The following is a 21,029-nucleotide window of genomic DNA, read 5'->3' as shown; positions in this document are numbered from 1 at the left end:
TCCAATCTTTCATGTACTTGGGATTTGCTATGTAATCAAGGGACCATTGTGTGTTCATGTCCTTCATGTGCACCATGTGTAAGGGGTTGATTAGAGTTAACAGGTGTGGAATTAGGGTTTTGTGGCTATCAAATGTAAGGTATGGAAAACCCTAAATATACATGAATCACCTATCATTTTTGAGTCTTTTTGTACTCTCTCTCTCTCTCTCTCTCTCTCTCTCTCTCTCTCTCTCTCAGGAGAGAAATATATTGGAGCTAGCATTGAGCACACTTTCATAGAAGGCTTGCAAATGCCATGAATGTATATTTTATTCATATACCTTGATAATGCTATATATTTTGACTACTTGGGAGAGAAATCTATTGGAGTTAGCATTGAGCACACTTTCATAGAGGGCTCTCATGAGAACTCATATATTTTCAAGAGTATCCATGGATGTGGTTATATGACTGATCAATCAAGTGACTTTGTTGGATGGTAGTCCACTATCAGGTTATCCATTGGACCAATCAACAGAAACAAGTGCAAATACTTCGACTAGTGAAATCCTAAATATGGCTTCTAAGAAACCATTCTCTAAGAAACGGAAGTATACTTTCATCAAGAGGGTTCTAAAAGACAAGGCCCCAACAATTGACACCATGTACACTACAATCAAATCAATATAACATGTGGCTACTATGGAGTGTTTCTATAATAGATGTTGCCTACATGAAAATTGTGACATTGTGATACAATTACATAAATAATTTTGGGGTCAAATATTTGAATCTTGAATTAATTATATGTATGTCATAGTATCCATTGATTGGCACCATGACACTATAGGAAGATCAAGTATGATTTCAAAATGGACGGTTCCATGCTATGTTACAAGGCATGGTTTTCGATGCATGGAGTTCCCAAAAAAAACTTTTATTGTAAAGAAAATTCAAGAATGGAGCAAGGTTTTATGACCATGAAAATACATAGAGACTTGATAGAAATCGAGCATATATGGAAATTGCAAGATCAATCCTAGTAGACTTTTTTGAATTAAGTAATGGATAACATATGCCAAATATAAGTAGGATATTGCTTGATGAAGTAAAGTAGATTCAATTGCTTACTCCCAACACATATAAGCAAGTTGATATGTTATGCGAGGTGAACTTGTCACTACAAAAGAAGGTTACAAAGAGAAAATATCAAAGTGCATATTCAATAGAATTTGGAATAAAGAGTATGAACATGTGGCATTCAGCAAGCCTTGCCAATTTTCTAAATGCACTAATTGTAGATTTTTAAGATCGAAACTAGAGGCCACAAAGGATATGTAGGAGAGGCAGAGAATTTCTATAAATAGACAACTACATATGAAATAACAACTAATTGTAGGAATCATCACTACACATGGCATAAATACTCTAAGGCTTAACTTGAGAAGTATATTTGCATTATCAATGGCAAGATGGACCTTAGGAAGACTACAATTCCTAGATTCACTCAAGTTCCAAAAGAGTTAGACTCAGTATGGAAACTCTTGTTCAAAGAGAGGGGAAGAGATAAATAAAGTTGGGAGCCATGAACAAAGAGTGGTGTACTCTCTCTATATTATTCATTCATTCTAAGACACTAAGTACTAAATTCTAAGTCATACATACAATGTATTAAAGTAGCTCACTAGCTAAACAAACACCTTTTACCTGCTAACTCACTCATTATTATGCCATACATGACTGGTAATAGCTAGCTACAACTGTACTAAGTAGAATTGGTGTCAATACCAACACACTTGATTCTCAACATTGCACCTCAAGCTCAAGTCAACTAATGTACTCCAAGTAGCTATTTGAAGTAAAAAACCCTATCTCTACCAAGTGATTTGGTAGAAATATTAGCTACCCTTTGATCAACCCCACTGTATAAGTGAGATCAAGATGAGCAATGGTAAAATAGATTAGGTTTTCCATTATTTTCATGTACATTGTAATATTCTCTATCTTACTACTAATATCAACTTCAAGCTTTACATTTTGATCTAGAGATATTTTCACGGGCTTACAATCCATCATTTCATACTTCATGAGTATATCCTACGCATACTATTTCTATAGCAATCGAATTCCTTGAGGTGTAGTGACTACCTTAAAGCCCAGAAAATATTTCATATCTCCCAAGTCTTTCACTTTAAACTCAACCCGTAACATGGATTTAATTTTAGCAATACCATTGTCATTATCTCCAATAATGATCGAGCCATCTACATAAATAACCAAGAATATATTACCTATCTTTGTCTACTTAGTGAATAGACTATGATATACATTTTTCATTTCAAATCCAAGTTGCTATAAATACAAGTTGATTCAAGTGTTCCATGCTCTTGGTGCCTAATTTAACCGATAAAGTACACTCATCAGCCTACACACATGATTCAGATAATCAAGTTATAAATAACCCTTAAGATATTCCATATAAACTTCCTCAATCAAATCTCCATTCACAAATGTATTTTTGATATCCATCTACCAAAGCTTCCATCTCTTGGACGTTGCCAAAGCAATGAAAATTCTCAAAGTTGCCATTAATTTTGTAATTAGGTTGAAAGTTTCCTCATAATTAAGACCATACTTCCGCACATAACCTTTAGTAACGAATAGTGCTTTGTATCTCTCCTAATATCAATTTGCTTCGCATTTCACTTTGTAAACAAATTTACATTCAATGGGTGTTTTACCTGCATGCAATTTCATAAAATCCCAATTGGCATTTTTATCCAATGCTGCATATTCCCCATCAATGTCTACACAAAGCTCTCATAAGCAATTGCTTCACTCAACTTTGTAGGCTCTTTGTGACCCATCACTTTGGTCGTGTAAATAAAGTGTCTAGCTGAATTCCCACTATAAGTCAGTCTATCAACAAGCTTTCCAACTCTCTTTGACCTTCTTAGCTATAGTGCACTATGTGACTCCCTCTCATGAGGCAGTACATACCTAGTTTTCCCAACTCCACGTGTAGTATTAATAGACGGTATACCACGTTTCCTATCAAGACTATCACTACAATGTGATTCATAACCAAAAGTTAGTGGCCCAAGAACATCTTTCAATATCTTCTCTTTGCCATTATTTAATTGGCGCATCATTGACATATCCATGTCTTATTATAGTTTACCAGTTGTAGTGACAAATATTATCCACTAGTCAAGACAAAAATCAAGTGTATTTACCACAATCAATGGTAGTGTAACCAAGCCTCTAAATAGCAAACATAGTTTAGATCTACATGCTAAAAACTCCCATAAACATCTCTATACATATACATGATACCCAAAAATTCAACACATCCACTTGATGTACTCAATCAATATCCAGATGAGTGTTGGCTGTAACATGTACTATAATAGCAAGATGATAGTTCAATTGAGCTCGAAATAGGCCCAAATTAGCACAAAACATCTAGGACATCACCACAATATCCCAATATCAAAACACGTCTATACAGACATTAGTAGATGCATAAAACCTATGCTAACATGCAATGAACCTCAGAATATCTGAAATATTTTCCATAACATCTCAGAGTCAAAACATGTGCATATGAGCATCACTAATTGCATGTTTAACATGTATACATGAAGAAGAGTCTTCACCCTATCAGTAATAGTGAATGGATCTATTATACCAGCAATAAAACACCTCCAAACTAAGTAGTCGATGCTCAAAGCATCTCAGGTAGCATCCTAGAACAACGAAGCATCATTCGGATATCAATGGACATTAACACAAGATAATCTTTAAACAGTGAGCTATATGTTGTCCATGTGTGTAAGATACCAGCTTGTCTGCAACATACATTCAATGATAAGAAAAACCACTCAATATGGAGCTCCAAACTAAGATACCAATGCTTCGAGACTGACCAATGCCTTTCTCGAGGTGGTGACTAGTGTATCAAGTGTCAAGAAGCATTAAATACTTGCTATCCATCAATTCTAGAAGCTTGAAAAAATAGGTGCAAACAATGTAACAATTGTGTAGGGTTTGGTGCCCATGTTGAGCACTAATGCTTGCATAGGAAACCCTCTTGAAACCTCAATAAGATCTAACAACTCTAGAGGAGAGAGACTTCAAGTATATCCCTTGCAGACTGAGGCTATGGTTGTCAATCCTTCAATCTATTTCTTCACATGCTCAAAGTCAAATCCAATTTGGAGCTTTACACTCCATATAGCGCCCACAAAACCTTGCTCTGATACCATTATATGCAAAGAGAGGGAAAGAGACAGACAAAGATTGGAGCCATGAATAGAGAGCAATCTACTCTCTCTACATTAGTCATTCATTGTAATTACACACTAAATACTAAAGTCTAAGTCATGTATACAATGTATGATAGTAGGTCACTAAGTGACTAGACACCGCTTACTTGACTGACTGATTATTGTGCCATACATGACTAGTAAAAACTAGCTATAGGTGTACTAAGTAGAGTTTGTGTCAATACCACTCAACTTGATTCTCAACAACTCCAAGTATTAGTTATTAGAGCAATCACTCGTAATCATGGAGAAGGTCATTACATGCACTTTGTGTTGAGTGATTTGTGAATTGTAATCTCAAAATTAGGTCTCTTGCAATTTGTTTTCATAGAGGGAGATAGTAAACATGATCTTGGAGATCTAGCAACCAATAGTCCTCCAAGGAGTAATAACTAGAGGGGGGGGGTCACTCATGAATATATGTATATATAACATGAGTTCAAAATAAGGGGTTTTTAAAACACCAATTTTATACATTTTTTACATACAAAAGGGTGTCATATAAAGAAACGTTACTTACATATTGAATAGAAAAGGGTTGTGTTTTATTCAAGAAAAATTCACAGATTAGGATATTTATAAATAGGCCGTGAATGCACATTATATAGAGAACATATATAGTGAACTCCCTGAGAGTAATAATTATGTATTTCATGCTATTAAGTATAGAATGCTCTAGATTACCATATGTCTCATGGTGGCAAAGGCCAACTATAAACCATCTAGAAAAAATTCTTATAATGATACATCCTATATCAATGGTTATAGGTCAACTAGGCAAGTCCCATTGTTAATACCAATGGTACTTGGTGTCAATAAAGATCAACAATCAAGTAGTACTTTCTCAAATAGCGAGGACCCATTTCGAAAGCTTTCTGTAAATTTATTATTGCAAATGAAAAATTATGTATCAAAGAATAAGAATTGATATGTTGTCTACATATCTCTCACTTCTTGTTTCAAAGGGGATTTTCAAGAGAAGGCATCTTGGGTTTTTGATGATGGGTCATACACATGATGATATAGATGCAATGTTTGGCCGATATTCAGAAGGATTGAGAGTAGAAATAGTGCATACATTTCCATACTTCATGGAAATACTACAAACACCTACATTATTAGTCCCATCCATGTATACATTCCCACACTTGATGGAAATACTTAGCTTTTCTTTTACTCATGTAAGTCCCTATCTTTAAAATTGTGTTGATGGATATCTTTGTGATAGACATGATGCCCTTGCTGGCCACGCAAAGATGCTCCATTTACATTTTTTAATGCATGAAAATAATCCAATCATGCAATAGAAAGTGCATTAGAAACAATAAATTTGATGCCCAAGGAGGGGGATATAAAGTTATGGAATAAGGAGAACCTTCGTAATTAGACCACTCCCAAATGGATGCCCCAACTTGTTGCCAATGGCTCATTCTCTTAAAGATCATGAGCTATTTTTCTGTGGGATAAAGGCTCATATGAGGTTTTGGGATAGCATAAGAAAGGGTGATGATATCCCTTTGTACTTTAAACATGTCATTAACTATTGGGACAATGAGATTGAAGAGATCGTGAGGGTGGATTCTCAAATAAGGCAAGATTTCGCATTGTATATAGAAATTTTGCCAAGGACATGTTAAATACATGATTTTAGTATTGAGTCAAAAAATAGAGAGATAAAAGAGGAAGAATGGTTAGGATTTGAAGAATGGAATGAACACTATTTTAAGCCATGTTCCTTGAAACCAAAGGAGGAATTCAAGCCATGTATTAATATGCAACATGGAGAATGTGTCATGTTGTATCCAAATAACACCACTATCTATCCCATTCGGCTCGTTGTTGCTCATGCAAATGTTGAGGTGGATAGGACATTACCAAAATACCAAGATTTTCACATATTATTGGATAACATGTTTAAAAAAAAATGTATGACTGATGCAAAGTTTTATCATGATTGTTGAAATAAGTATTGAATGGAGAACTAGGTAGACTCAGAGGTATGGAGAAATGTTAATTTAATTTTAGGCATGGAAACCAAATGGACAGATTCAACACAAAAGACTGAAGATACCAAAGGCTACATTTGAGAAGGTAAAATCAAGCTTACTTTTTTAGTAAAGTTTGAGAGAACATACCAAACAATATTATGTTAAGGTAATTGATGATGCAGCTGAAATATGATATTTTCATTTTTCATTTAGTTTTCTTTTTACAGAAACTAAGTAATATTTTGGCTCAGCAAGACTTTTCATGTGGAGAAATGAAACTAAAAATCAATACTTGAGATTGATTGAAAGGAGTAACATCGACGATGTTTCAAAATGCCATCCATTTTTGAGATTTATTACTAGGTTTAATCCATGGAGTTGTTAAAATGGTCCAACATATTGTACACTATGAGCATGTTAACATCAACATTTACCATGGAATAAAAATATTCACCTTATTCAAATGGACCAACCAAATTCAAAGCATACATATTAGGCTGCCGAGACAAAAAATGGGCTTGACATTGGCTCTATTCGCTCTAGTTGGCTCTAGCCTTGGCTCTAGCCCAGCTCCGCCGATACACACCAAATAACCCTCATGGCCTCGCGGCTAGGAGTGTTTGGATGACATGAAATAGTTTATCTAACTAATGCATTTGTAGACATAAGTTTCACAACAGTTTTTCGATCTCAACTCCAAGCACAGGGAACTTCCCGTAAATAGGTTACTAGTTTACCTTGTTTTACACATACTGAGGGCACCCCCAAACTGAATGTTATGGCCCTCCAGGTATGCTACAGCCCATCAATTCACCCCAGGATGCATCATCTTAAGAAATAAAGAACAAAAAAACATAGTCATCTCTTTTCATTTTCTTGATCTAGGAGATTTATTATTTTCTTACACAAACTTTTCCCAAAAATAGCTGCTCGACTAACCTATAGCAAAGGAACATTTTTTGCTCAATGTAGGTCAATAATTTAGCAGACATATACTATGCATCTAGGAGTTCTTCTTTGATACCATACTTCACGCATATGTAATGTCATATCCTAGCATGCTCAAATAGTCTTAATCAAAAGCCAGCCATGTGATATGTAAATATATTTTTCCATGTTTTCCCCCAATGCAATGCAGCATTCAAAAGATAGAACAAGGCTAACCCATGCTTCCACTCCTTTAGATACTCAAAGAAACTCAAATACTACACTTCAATATAGAATCATTCATTTTTTCATGAAAGAAATATTGGCATTTCAATTTTCATTGCACATCAATTCATTATATAGACCATTCTTTACATTGTAAGACTTACATGCATTTATAGAAAATATATAACATGTTGATGTGTAAGTATTATTTTCTTTACCTTTAAACATTTGTTTTGATACTATAATTCAAAAGTTGATCTTTATATTTGAATTCACATTAATGGGCACATCCCGGGATACACTTAGAATCACATGAGAGTCGCCTGAAAATCAACTTGTCTATAGAAGTACATCTGGAGAGTGAATCTATGCTTTCATTTTGTTGTTATGAGTTACCAAGTTCTACTACTTGACCTTGTGTAACTTGCTTGTCTCGATTATCGGTAACCTATCAATACTTCCTTAGGGCCTAAATTTACATCTTAAGTTATGTATTTTCAAGTTCTACTACTTAGCATTGTGTAATTTTCATGTTTGGATTGATAACCTATTAGTACTTCCTTAGGGCATGAACTAACATCTTGTGTGGTTGAGGATATGATGAATGCAAGTATTCTTCACTTAGCTCTAGAAGTCCTTTGCGTAGCAAAGAGAGAGAGAGAGAGAGAGAGAGAGAGAGAGAGAGAGAGCATATACTTTGCATCAAGCAATAAGTTTTCTAGTTTTGAAAAGTAGTTGTGGGCTAGAGAGCATTAAAATTTTTCCACCTTGGAGTAGAAATAGGATAAGTTCTAGTGGAATCCAGTATAGATCTTTCAGCACAAATTCCCATTGAAAGTGTCTAGTACAATCACATTCCATAGAAACACATTTTTTTCAAAAGGGAATGTAAAAGTTCATTAGTTCCACAATCTCTTGATAATCTGTCTAATTAAGTTGCATTTATTTTCTTCATACATTCTTAGAACTAATGTGTATATGTGAATACTAGAACTTTAACTCACCTCGATCACATTTATGATTAGGATATTTTACTATACACCACAAAAGAATCCATACAATAAAAGTAGATCAAGTTGGGATGTATCATTTAATGAGAAGTGAATGAGCAATGCTTACATAATGAGGGTTGGTCCACAATACTCTATAAACTTATTTAGGACCATAGGTGAGATTGTAGGTATCTATCTAGCAAACCTCAAAGCTAAATAAGAACTTAATCTCATCCTTCCTTTAAGATGTAGATGCACAAAAAAGTAAACATCTAACAAAGAGGATGTTATTTGCCTACTTGGGAACCAAATCCAATTATTGGAGCAACCACAGTTAGACTACTTAGTTGCTATAGATGAGTTTGCACTCCTGCACTTCTTTATCATCTTGTTTAGTCACATCATAAACCTTGTTACCATTGGGAGTAACTACATCTATATCAATAGCTTTTTCATCAAGATGATCTCATTTTCTACTTCCAGTACTAGTTATTTGGACACCAGTATAATCCAAGCCAGAATACTTTGAGGAGATTTGATATTGAAAGACTTCGCCGGATTGGAGGGTGATCTCCATGGTCGCCTTGTAGGGTACTGTGATGTTTCCTCTTCGAGTGGTAGCTTGTATGGAGATCCATTGCCCGGGTTGAAGGACTCCAGATTGGTTCCAAGTGAGGGTTCGAGTCTCCTCCGTGGTGGTTGTGTGGCTTCCTATGGCACTAACTTTCCATCCAAACTCTCCATGAACATCTGCAACGTTGGGGATCCCTGCCTTGACACTCACTTTGGTATGCGCCTCTATGCCCGCAGTGAGGGTCCATGATGATGAAACTTGACTGCTCGACTACCAGAGAAAGTCCAATTCTTTGAAACAGATCCTGTACATGTTATGAATTGTGCATACACAACGATGTTGGTTTAGAAATATACATGCAACCAATTTAAGTTTTTTAAGCCCGAATTAATCATGTACTTAGAATATTTAAGCCCATATTTATGATTACATACTTATAGCTACAGTATTTAGAACTACATAGTTTCAAATAGATGGCGCATCTAAAGGCCTTGAATCATATATTCACAACATGTAATTGAAACATGGTAACTAAATTGACAACATGTGTCCTTCCACTAGTAGGATCTACCCTGCTCACCAACAAGCTTAAATAGATAATAAGGATATTCAACATAGAGTCATCACAAGTAGCATCCCTTATAGATACCTACTAGCAAGTGACATGGTTAGTTAACTAGTCTATAGTTACACTATTTGAGTCACTATATATGCATGCATGGTTTTTACTTTGAACATTCAACCATAAAATTTTAAAATATAGTTATGTTAGGCACCTGAATTGTTGGAGTCATTGTATGATTCAAGCGTGTCAAGAACAATTCCAATTGTCTCTAAGTCGATGGTAGGGTAGCTTACATTAATCATGCGAGCAGATGCTATGGACTTTAGAAAATAGAACCCCAAGCTATCGATCTCATCTTGAGCTCTTCCTACAATACCAACACAAAGACCGGATGCCACATCAATTGGGTACTCTTGCTTTAAGCCCCAAGATGTCATGTGATGGAAAAACGTGTGTCCACTCGTGGTGGAAAACCTAATGCCTCCACAACGTGTCCCTGAAAAGTTACACAATTGTTATTATAAAGAACCCTGAAAAGTTACACAATTGTTATTATAAAGAACTGAAGTATATGACATACCTACATACATGAATACATGCATGGATGTATGCCTACCTATATATGTACACACACATGTATATACCGACATATATGTATGTGTGCATATTCATGTGTATGTAGGTAGATGTATGTCTAAATGAGAAAGCCTGTTTCCAAAATAATAATATTTTACTGCTGGTATTGCTAGTAGTACTCCTGACAGCAAGTACTGCTACTACTAATGTGACGATGACGATGACGATTACTAGCGCTATATCTAGTGCTACTGGTACTACCTCCTCATGATTTAATATTGCTGTTTACCTGCACCATTGCCCCACAAAGACAAACCGGTGATGCGCTCGCCATCCGCGAATTCGTACTCCTGGTAAGAGCCCGAGTCGGTGCCGTAGGTGACGGGGCTGTCGGAGCCCGTCATCCAGATCCGGATGCCTCGCAGCTGCGACTCGCCTGCCCACACCCCGATCTTCCTCAAGATCTTCCCCGTCCTGCTCTGCTCATAGGAAAAGGAGGACCCACCGCCGCCCCCGATCACGTCCACGGGTGTCTGATGCAGCGCCATCACCCTACCCTTATACTGCTCCTCCTCCTCCTCCTCCTCCTCCCCTTCTTCTTCTTCTTCCTCCGCCGGTCTTGACCCTGCACGCATGCACAGTCCAACATGGTCATAACTATCTGTCTCATGCAACCTAACAATACGTGACTTATCTCTTGTCAGAATCATACGATACTGAATTGCACTAACGGGGACTTTACAAGCTTGCTTTCGACTCCACCAGCTGGTTTATGGTGCAAAGTGGACTAGTGCATCAACAACACACAAGTGTAACACGCTTGTATAGGCAGCTACAGCGTGTATATATACATACTGTCTGAGCGAGAGAGAGCGAGAGAGACAGAGCCGGTAAAGATGAGCATATCATGATTTACTAATTTGGTCATGAAAATTAAGAAAATTTGGTCATGAGATTCAGCAGAACGTCACGTTACTATTATTATCATTTTCCAATTATTAAGCAACGCGTTGACTATGTACATTTCGGATTCCAGGATTTCCAATGATTAAACACCCCATTGAGTATGTACATTCCGGATTCCAGGATTTCCTAAAGCGAGCCGGTTTCGAAAGCCCGTGGGTATCTTCATTCCTTTTTTTCAAAAGTAAGGTTAATCGATTGCTTTCGTGTTTAAAGAATAATCCGATTAACTTCAATCCGTGCAATAAGCAATATAAGATAATTATACAAATTGATCGAAGGATGTGCAACGTGCATGACGCATGTGCGTATTGAGTAGCATAATCATGTGTATGTCTGGAATAATATACAAAATTCGCCACTGCGTGCTATTATTATAAGCGGTAACTTCCACTTGCATGCATTGTGCATACATGCAGCAAGTTCATTGTATATCATGTGATCACGAGTCATGATTCATGGCTCATATATATCAATGATAGCCTGGGAGGGGGCCAGCAGGCTGAAGGTTTATATATATATTTATATATGTATCTATATTTGAGAAACCATTGTTATAAACACTCATTGAAAGTCAAACTTCAAGTGTTCTAAACGACCTGGCTTTTATGCCATCTCTTGAAATAAAGAATCACCCTTGGAATTCATCCTTCGAACGTTTCCGTCGACTAAGCCGTGAGAGAAGACAGGTTTTTCGCCAGCACTGATTTGTTGCTCCGACAATCGGTAGACCCGGAGTCACGACAGCCTGGGGTTACTGTTGCTTTTCGCAAGAGGCACAATTGTATATATTGGTTTCGACTGCTCCACCAATTATATCTGCGGACAGCATCGCAATTGGGTCACATGCATCCAGCTTTTAGAACTCGTCGGGTTGTCAGTCGCGCTGATTCAGAGTCCGAGGCTCCCGAGTCCCAGGATTTTGCTAGCTTCACCAATAAGCATCTCTTTCCAACTCACAACTTGAGGGTACATGGAAAAGATGATTATGTAGAGGTTCATAAAGGATATTCTTATTCTCATCTCTTTTATGTATTAGTTTTACTACTCCTTCATTTATAATATGTAGCAAAGCCCCATACTTGAGAGACTCTCTCCAGACTTTTAGTAAAGGATGAATAAGGAAGTCTTTAAAGAATTCATTGGGCAGACCGTCAAGCACTTGGCTCTTTCCATTTCCTAACACTCTAGCTAGAAGATTATGAAACCATCTGGATAAGTGGATCAGAAAGGAACAAAAAGGTTTTATAAAAGGAAGATTTATACTTGATGCTATCATTGCCCTTTGGGAAGGCATTGAGCATGCTTAGAAAGAAAACCAGGATTTTGTCTTCTTCAAAATTGATTTTGATAAGGCATATGATAGGTTAGAATGGGATTTCATACTATAGTCCCTTCAAGATATGGGACTTGATAAAAGGTTTATTAAATTTGTTAGCACCCTGTTTGGCAATCCATCCACAAGGATTGCAGTCACTGGATAAATGACAGACTATTTTCCTCTTAGAAGATCCATTAGGCAAGGCTGCCCCCTCGCTCCACTCCTGTTTGCCATTGCTGCAGACTCTCTAGGGTGGTTAATACAAGATGGAGTTGATAAAGGGAATATTCAAGGAATCAAACTTCCAAATAAAAAGGATATGGTACTTAATCAGTTTGATGATGATACAAACAGCACAGTCAACAATGATCATGTTTCCCTTGTTGCATTTTGGGAATGCCTACAAATTTTCTGTAGAGCTTCAGGGTCAGTCATAAATCCTCAAAAGACAAGAATTAAAACCCTGATAAGTCCCTCTCCCAGGTGGTTGATAGAAGCTTGTTGCAAAGAAATAGAATCTGGTAAAGTTTTCAGGTTGCTAGGTATTCCTATGGGCTTTGATGTGACTATGAAGCAAAGGTGGGCTGGGTGATAGATAAAATAAGCAAAAAATTTGAGAAATGGAAGGGCTATCAGCTCAATATGCCAGGAAGAGTGCTTGTGCTGAAACACATTATTATCCCTTCAACAATATATTTTCTAGCATGCTGGAAACCCTCAAAGACAGGGATGAAACAACTTGAGAGGTTGGGCATAAATTTCTTATGGAGTGGGGATGGGGATAAATTCAAGGTACCCAAAGTGTGTTGGAAGATATGTACAACATCCAAAAAGTTGGGAGGGGTAGGTCTTCCTAATCTTCATAGCCTAGCTAAAAAGCTAGCAGCTAAGTGAATTGCAAGAAGCCTGAACAGAGAGGAGGAAGATTGGATAAACCTTCTGCATGCTGCAACCAAACATTTCCAAGTGTCAATTTGCTCCAAGTGGAAGGGACTTGATCCTCTAATAGTAGCAATAAGCCCTGTTAATATAAAAACCAAAAACTGTTCTCAACTAGCCAAAGGAATTTGGGAAGACTGGTTCAAATACAAGGGTCTCCTTAGGCCTTCTTCCCAAATCAATCTCACACTCCCTTGGAGCTCCAGAGATTCTATCTGGTTCACCTTTTTTCATGGAGCAATAGAAGAACAAGAGGCAAATCTGGCCTACAAACTTTATAAAAAGGGGATTAAAACTTGGGGTGACATATGGGACTATAAAGAAAAAAACTGGATTCAAGAGGAAAAGATGGGTGAACTGTTTAACCTTAAACAACATGAAATTGATTTTTTAAGGGGAAGGAAAATGTTATGGGACCAACATAGAGCAAAAGGAATAAATCTTAACCAACAATTCAACCATATAGGGGTGTGTTTGCAAGGAGACAAGTCACTACTTACACTGCCTGATCTTAAGATAAACAATGCTCAACTGTGCTACAAACTTAATGCTAGATGGCATATTAATTGGAATATAGATCAATGGAACTACAGATTCAACAATTTGTGGTCTGCCTCTATTCAGCCTAAAATTTCTTGTCTAATGTGGTTGATCACGGTGAAAGGCCTTTGGACCAATGAGAGGGCTCTGAAAGTTTGCATAGGAAATGGAATATGCCAAAGGTGTGGTATCCAGGTAGAATCTATCCCTCATTTGTTTCTTAATTGCTCTCAGAATACAAATATATTTTGTTTACTACACGTTTTAATCTTGGAGTGGCACCCCACTAAGATCACTTGGAAAGAATTATTGTTAGGGGAAATTTATGGTTTACCCCCCTGTCTTTGGAATTGGTTGAGAAGCCGCTATTTATGGAACATATGGATATGCAGGAATAAAATGGTATTTGAAAAGCAATTTGCTGATCCTCTCTGGGGTTTTAAGTCTGATTTGTTTTTGCAGGATGAAAATGATGCAAAGAAGATCATTCAACAATGTGAAGACATCAAGAAAGAAGATCAGGAGATGGAGGTGGCATCCATGCTTGCAGAAATAAAAAAAAAGACTGCAGAGTAGAATCATGAAGAATGAAGAGAAGACACCTTCTCTAGGGATTGTAGTAATAGAACTAAGTTTAGGAAAATAGAAGAAAAGCTAGCTCATGCTTTTTCGGACTTGTTCAATGATAAAGATATGGTCTTTTTTTATCCAGGTTGCTCCCCTGTAATGGAGCCTGAACTTCTACATATCTTGTAAATTTTCCTTTTAATACATACTTAAAGCTTCCTACTACTAAAAAAAAAAGAATATTCTTATCCCATTGATAAGCTATGAACCAACAAGAGATGGTTTTGATTTCTAGCTTGTATCTAGGGCCTAGATGTCTTGTCTCAATTCCTATTTGATAAGCTTTTTTATTAGTTCAAAGGCCTTTATATACCAAACTACACACATAGATACTCCAAGGGGTTATGCCCACAAATGACAATATTGATGCATTTCTTGAACTAAAAAAGAAGTTACGAGCACATCTACTATTTTGATTGGCAATGCATCCAAAGACCTATGTTTGAAATCATGTTTATTGAACAAAGAATAAGCATGACTTTCCATGCATTTTTAATGGACTCCGATTGCAAATTTCCCAGTATGCTAAATGGTCATTTAGATCCGATACATGTGCAAATTTCACATATCATCTCACTCAAAAATAAAGGCAGTCTATGCAAACAAAGAAAAGTAGGGACGTATAGGTTGCAAGCTTGTGTCTCCAACTAGAGTTTGCCAACTAAAAGCTCTTTGTTTTTTTTTTCCCCTTCTTGTATACTCATTATACATTAGTTTTTTGAATCAAATCCACATACTATGAAAGACTATGCACAATAACATAGTTTAAGATAGCTAAATGTTCATAATGAAAATGGCCAAGTGTCCCTTTCTTTAATAAAAGTGTTTTAAAGATATAAGAAATATGTATACATGATTTTAAAGCCACATACTACGGCTTGACGTATGGACGTAGTACCTAATATACTATGTACATTGCTTACAGCATGTCCTTGAAAGAGCTATTACTATTGTCACCCTCTCCCTCCTCATCGTTGTCTTCATCTCTCTACATCACTCCTTGTTCTGCTCCCTCCCTCTTGCAACACCTCATTGTGTTGTTACCCCTATGAATGTGGAAAAATCAAACTTAGAATAGATAAGAATTTCTAATGTGTTTGACAAAAGAAACAAATAAACAAATTCTTGGTATCGTAATTTCACAACACTACTGCTTTGTGACAATGATCTCCTCAAACAAGTGTGTTCATATATTGAACATGCTTTGACAATGCTTAAAAAGTTCCTTGTGTTGGCAAGCATGGACACTTGGTCAAAAATGCTCGCTAAAAAATGAAAACATCATGATTATTTTATAAAATCAATCCCAAATAGTCACTCATTAAAAATCAAGGAGAAAACTAGATGATTAGAAAATCTTCTTCTTATGTATCAAGGCCTTCTCACCCAAATTGGTATGAGTCAAATCATCGATTTTGACTCACCACTTCTCCCTTTGTTATGGACTGAAGATCCCAAGCTCTAGCTGACTTTGAGCTCCTCTCCACTCTTTACCATATGTGGTATGCCCACTCCATACCATGTCTCGTAATAGACATTGCCTTAGGATCTAAGCCTTGCTTTGGCCTCCTCTTATTTTCTATTTCTCTATATTTTTTGAACATGGCCCTCTTGTTAGCAATTACCTTCTTGATTCTCTTCGAAGCCCACTGTTCCATTAACCTTAGATGCAAGGGATTAGGAAACTTTTCATGCACAACATCAATGGTTTCCTAGAGTGCATTTGGGTCTTGGTCTTCAAAGGATTCAAATCTGCCTCTGTACTTTGTGCACACTACAACACCCAAGTAGCTCACAACTTACAAGGCCAATTGTTGCACTACAAGTCATTGAGAGTGTACTGATGGATGCTAGTGACATTTTTCTTTTGCATTGCTACATATGCCACTATACATGTCACTAAAAGAGTTGTTGTAGTGATGCACATAACCACATAACAACCAAAATGTGCATACTAGGTGGATGGTATAACTTATAACCTTTGCTTTTAATTCCACGCCCAATAAAAATGCATTTCATAGTCTAATCATACACTTTCTTCTGCTATTGTGGTAGTACTAAATCATAAGTCAAGAAACCTAAATCATGTAAGTGGGTAGTGAATGGTTTTTTGTCGTGCCTAGCTTGATACATAGTGATATACTACAATGCCTTAGTGTGACAATTGTTAAACACATAGGTTGCACATTAAAAATTCTCAAGCCAAAAACGAAGTGGCAAATCTTGATAATTAATCATGCATAGTGCCATCTCTATGAGAGATATGTTATTTCTCTCGATTCCATCTTTTTTACTATGGTGTATATGGCATTATAGATTGGTGTTTTATCTTGCATTCAGCTAGGCATGCATTAAATTTATTAGACATATGCTCCCTCAATAGGAACAAAGAGTATCCACTTTACATCTTAACAATATTTCAATATGCTAATAAATGACGAAGCACAAAAACACTTTCAACTTACCTTTCAAACCATATAACCATGCATGCCTAGAGTGATCATAAATGAAAGTCACAATAAAATTAGCCACTAAAAGAGCATGTCTACATTGGACGAGAAACATCAATGTGGAAAAGCTCTCACCAAACCATATTTTGGAAATGAAGTACAATATATTTTATCTAACATGTAGCCTTCACAACTGTGTTTTTTAGGTGCCTTAAGAGTAGGCAATGAAGACATCACATCATATTTCTATAGGTACAGTGGAATAGAAATTTTCAAGTAACTAAAATGTTCATGCCAAAGTTTTATATTTGAAATAGCCTATGAGTTTGTAGTTGCATATGCCATTGTTGGATATGGTCATTGTCCCACCCTCATAAGCTCCTATCCTAATAAAGATCCATGGTGCTCTAAGTTACAAGACCCCATTATGAGAAAAAGCCATGTGCGAGCCAAAACACATTGATTGGGTTCTAACTTGTATGTTGGATGAGGTCTGCGTGATATGATGCCAAAAAGGTGAGCTTGGTGGGTCTAGGTTAGATAGAGTAGATAAGTTGATAGCAACTCAAGTTGCATTACATCAAGTTGTCAAGTGTGGGAGTAATCATGGACATGTATTTTAAGATATTTCTTGGAATATTCCCTACTCAAGTAGGGTAGGTTCATAGTATGGCCGAATACAAGCTTATCATGGCCATCATACAAGCTTTGGCAAACCAATGAAACCCATGGCCTATGAAATGGGAGCCAAAAATACTTTGATTGTGACAATTGCATAATTTTATAAGAAGTCATATGCCATATAATTCTTTACCTTGACTTGGTATGCTTTGTATATACAATTTTTTTTAATGCTGCTTACAAGTGGAGCTAGGTTGCAATGTTAGAGTTTCTCCGCTTATTGATCCTTATTTACTTCCTCTCAAGCACACAATAAACTTATAGAAGAATTGATATAGAAATGGCATATAGGCATATTCTTTGACCAGTTACATATGATAATTTGTGGTGTATTAAAGTAACTTCATGGAAAGGCAAAAAATAAATGTATTATATTAATTGTTTGTTAGTATTTAGATACGTATGAGCTATTAAATCCAAAGAGGGACTTTCTTGATGCATAACTCTTGATATATATGTTACATTATATGTTTTTTCATTATATGCTAGAAAATACTTTATTGGCAACAAAGAAGATAATTAAGATTTCATATGCTCCATGATGATAATGTAGACCATAAGTCTTCACTAAATTCTTAAGGATAGCTCCTCCTGAATTGTTTTTTGATAAGTATAAGAGGAAAAAAAGTTTTAAAGTATATTTCATTCTTGATTTACAAAAGGGATATAGTTTTTGACCAAATAAATCATGATAGTAGGAATATTTAACATAGAAAAAAATGGATTACATAGGGGATTTTAAAATACCCATTGAATGCAAGTTGTATATATGACCCATAGCTAGAAGGTGAACTCTCTTATACCTCATTTGATATCTTTCCTACACATGTGTTTTTAAAATGCTCTTTTAATGCACATTGTATATATGAATCGTAAAAGGTAAACTCCTTGAGACCTCATCTGATATCTTTACTAACTTTTCCTTACACTTCATAAACAAAGCATCTTCATCAAGGTTTTAGACATACTCTTTAAGATAGTACATGCACTCTTCATGCAACCATCTCTCAATTGTTGGGCCCTTAGGCCTTTTTCTTTATCACACGTAGCTCTTTAGTATTTTCATGAAAAACATCCATCAAGTAGTATTGACAAATTCCGCTACCTCAATCTCCTTCACCAGATGAATGATAACCTACACAAGGATATCAAACAATGGCATAGGTAAATCCCTCCCCATCAAATAAACAAGTTTCAAGCCTCTTTTATGGAATGAGCCATGCATATATTTGTTTTCTTGCGATCCACTTACCCAAAAGAAAATTTAATAAATAAGTCATATTTCCTTGCAGCATGGGTCTGAAAACATTAGAGAGAGATTTTGAAATTATACCTACTCTACTTACTTAGTGCTAAGCAATGTCTCATATGTTTTCTGTTAGGCAACCATTAATGGAAAGAGGAAAAACATGTTGTACACATTTAATGTACATACCTAGAATTGCATGAGAGATCAATTCATATGTTCTCAACAATGAGAAAAGAAATTTCACCGTAAGGATATTATGCCAATCATGGGTCTTAAGAGAAGCTAGAGTGTCATCATCTATGATATATAAGTTTCAACTTGACCCTCCATATCCTATAGGCATACAAATGAGGTGTAATTTCTTGTTTTTCTTCAAGATTTTGTGTTGGATTAGAAGCCATAGAGTTGGATTATACTCAATGTTAGTTTACCACTCTATGATGGGCCATAAGGCTAATTTAGATATTTGTGTCCTCGAATCCTTTCTAGATACCTCAATATATTCCTTTGATCCAATGAGATGTTTTAAGAGAGAGTAACCAATATTCTTAAAAGTATGCATTGGATCAAGAAGATGTGTGATCTTAAAATCTTTCCAATAGTTCAAAGAATACAATATGGATAATGAGGGAGCCATTGATTGCTTCCCAATGGCTTCTAAGCATTCTTGATCCTTTTAGTTCATGACCTCTCACAATGGATGAATAGTAGGTGGACATTCAATCCACTTTTGATACTAGTCCATTCGAGTTTGACATATAAGACATCATCTACTATGATATTTCCATTGAATTGCCGTGCTTGCACAAGGTCACATAGTAGATGGTCTTTTAATAAGAAGCATCCAACATGAGAAAGGTAAATATTTTTATTCAAAATTTATCTACAGCTTGATCTCAGTCAAACACCACATGGTGGACAAGCCTGGTAGACCTTGGTAGACAAAGATATGAAAAAGCAATTAGTTTAGTTTGCATTATTGGGGGGTTGGAAAGATGTAGGCCAAAATTCACTAGGCATCAAGGAACAAAAAAGAAAAATGGAAGAAAGGGCTATTGCCACAAGAACTATTGGATAAACTCTAGAACAAAGAAATAGATAAACTCAACCGGCAATTGTATTGCTCTTCTACAAGAGTGTACTAAATCCCTTTAAGTTGAATACACTATGCCTAATGCAAAGCTTTAGCAAACTCTATTTAACTCTCTTAGCCTTAAAAAAGTTACAATAGTAAGTACCAAGGAATATTTTAGTCCTCACCTACAATAGTAGGTAAAGAAATCTTTAGATCTATCCCAAAAATAACCTCTTATAGATAGGCCTCTATCTAAGCTAATGGCACGTATAAAAAGGTGGAATCACTTTCCATTTACTTTAGCCTTGTTAATTAAAATACTAGATCACTTGTTTATTCACCCAGGCTTGTAACAACGGCTCAAATATCTATTTATAGCAATTCACGCCTCCTTTTCATTGTTTCTTTTCATGCTTTTTACCTTCCAAACTCTTAATGTTTATTTTTCTTATATTCATTTTTTTGTGTTTGATTGCAATTTTTGTCAAGCATAACTTTTGCATACAAGCTCAGAATGGAAGTCATTATGATAATCAAATCGATGTGAACAAATTTGGTTGACAAGCTAACATTGGCAAGATTGCAAAAAAAACCCAAAACAACCAAAATGCCTTTTTTTTTGTAAATGCATCACTTTTTGAGATTTTTCAACTTGGAAGACTTGATATTTAAATAATTTATATTTGTTGTACTTTGTCTCAACTATAACTTCATCCCCTTTTTTTCTATATAACTCTTCATGCATCATAAATCCAATAATGACTAGAGACATATTCAAAGAACCTACTTGTATGATGGTAAACCCAATACTCCACTTTATTTTAAGCATAGTTGAAATCTCTACAAGTCTATCTACAAAAGATATCGTATCATCTAATCATGTACTCATCATCCTATAATAAACCTTGCTCTTTCATACTCTTTTTTATCCTCCAAACATACTATCTAAAAGCACTCTTCGTCTATTCAATCCTCTAGAATTTCAGGGAATATGCCTGTTGGATTTAGAATTTTATGAAATGTGATGT

General features: G+C 35.9%; 1 pseudogene across 1 annotated transcript; it reads right to left on the bottom strand.

Moving 5' to 3' along the window:
* Nucleotides 1-8,523: 8,523 nt before the first annotated feature.
* On the bottom strand, nucleotides 8,524-10,906 carry LOC148016452 (uncharacterized; annotated as a pseudogene). Its single transcript, XR_015688109.1, has 4 exons — nucleotides 10,888-10,906; nucleotides 10,446-10,781; nucleotides 9,792-10,076; nucleotides 8,524-9,319 (listed from the first exon to the last, which is right to left on the bottom strand). The product of XR_015688109.1 is annotated as an uncharacterized LOC148016452 (transcript).
* Between the last annotated feature and the right edge of the window lie 10,123 nt (nucleotides 10,907-21,029).

Source organism: Lygodium microphyllum, chromosome 23 (assembly GCF_053477565.2).
Source record: "Lygodium microphyllum isolate KBCC chromosome 23, Lygodium_microphyllum_v1.1.10, whole genome shotgun sequence".
In the NCBI taxonomy this organism is placed as follows: domain Eukaryota; kingdom Viridiplantae; phylum Streptophyta; class Polypodiopsida; order Schizaeales; family Lygodiaceae; genus Lygodium; species Lygodium microphyllum.
This window is presented reverse-complemented; position numbering and strand designations above follow the sequence as displayed.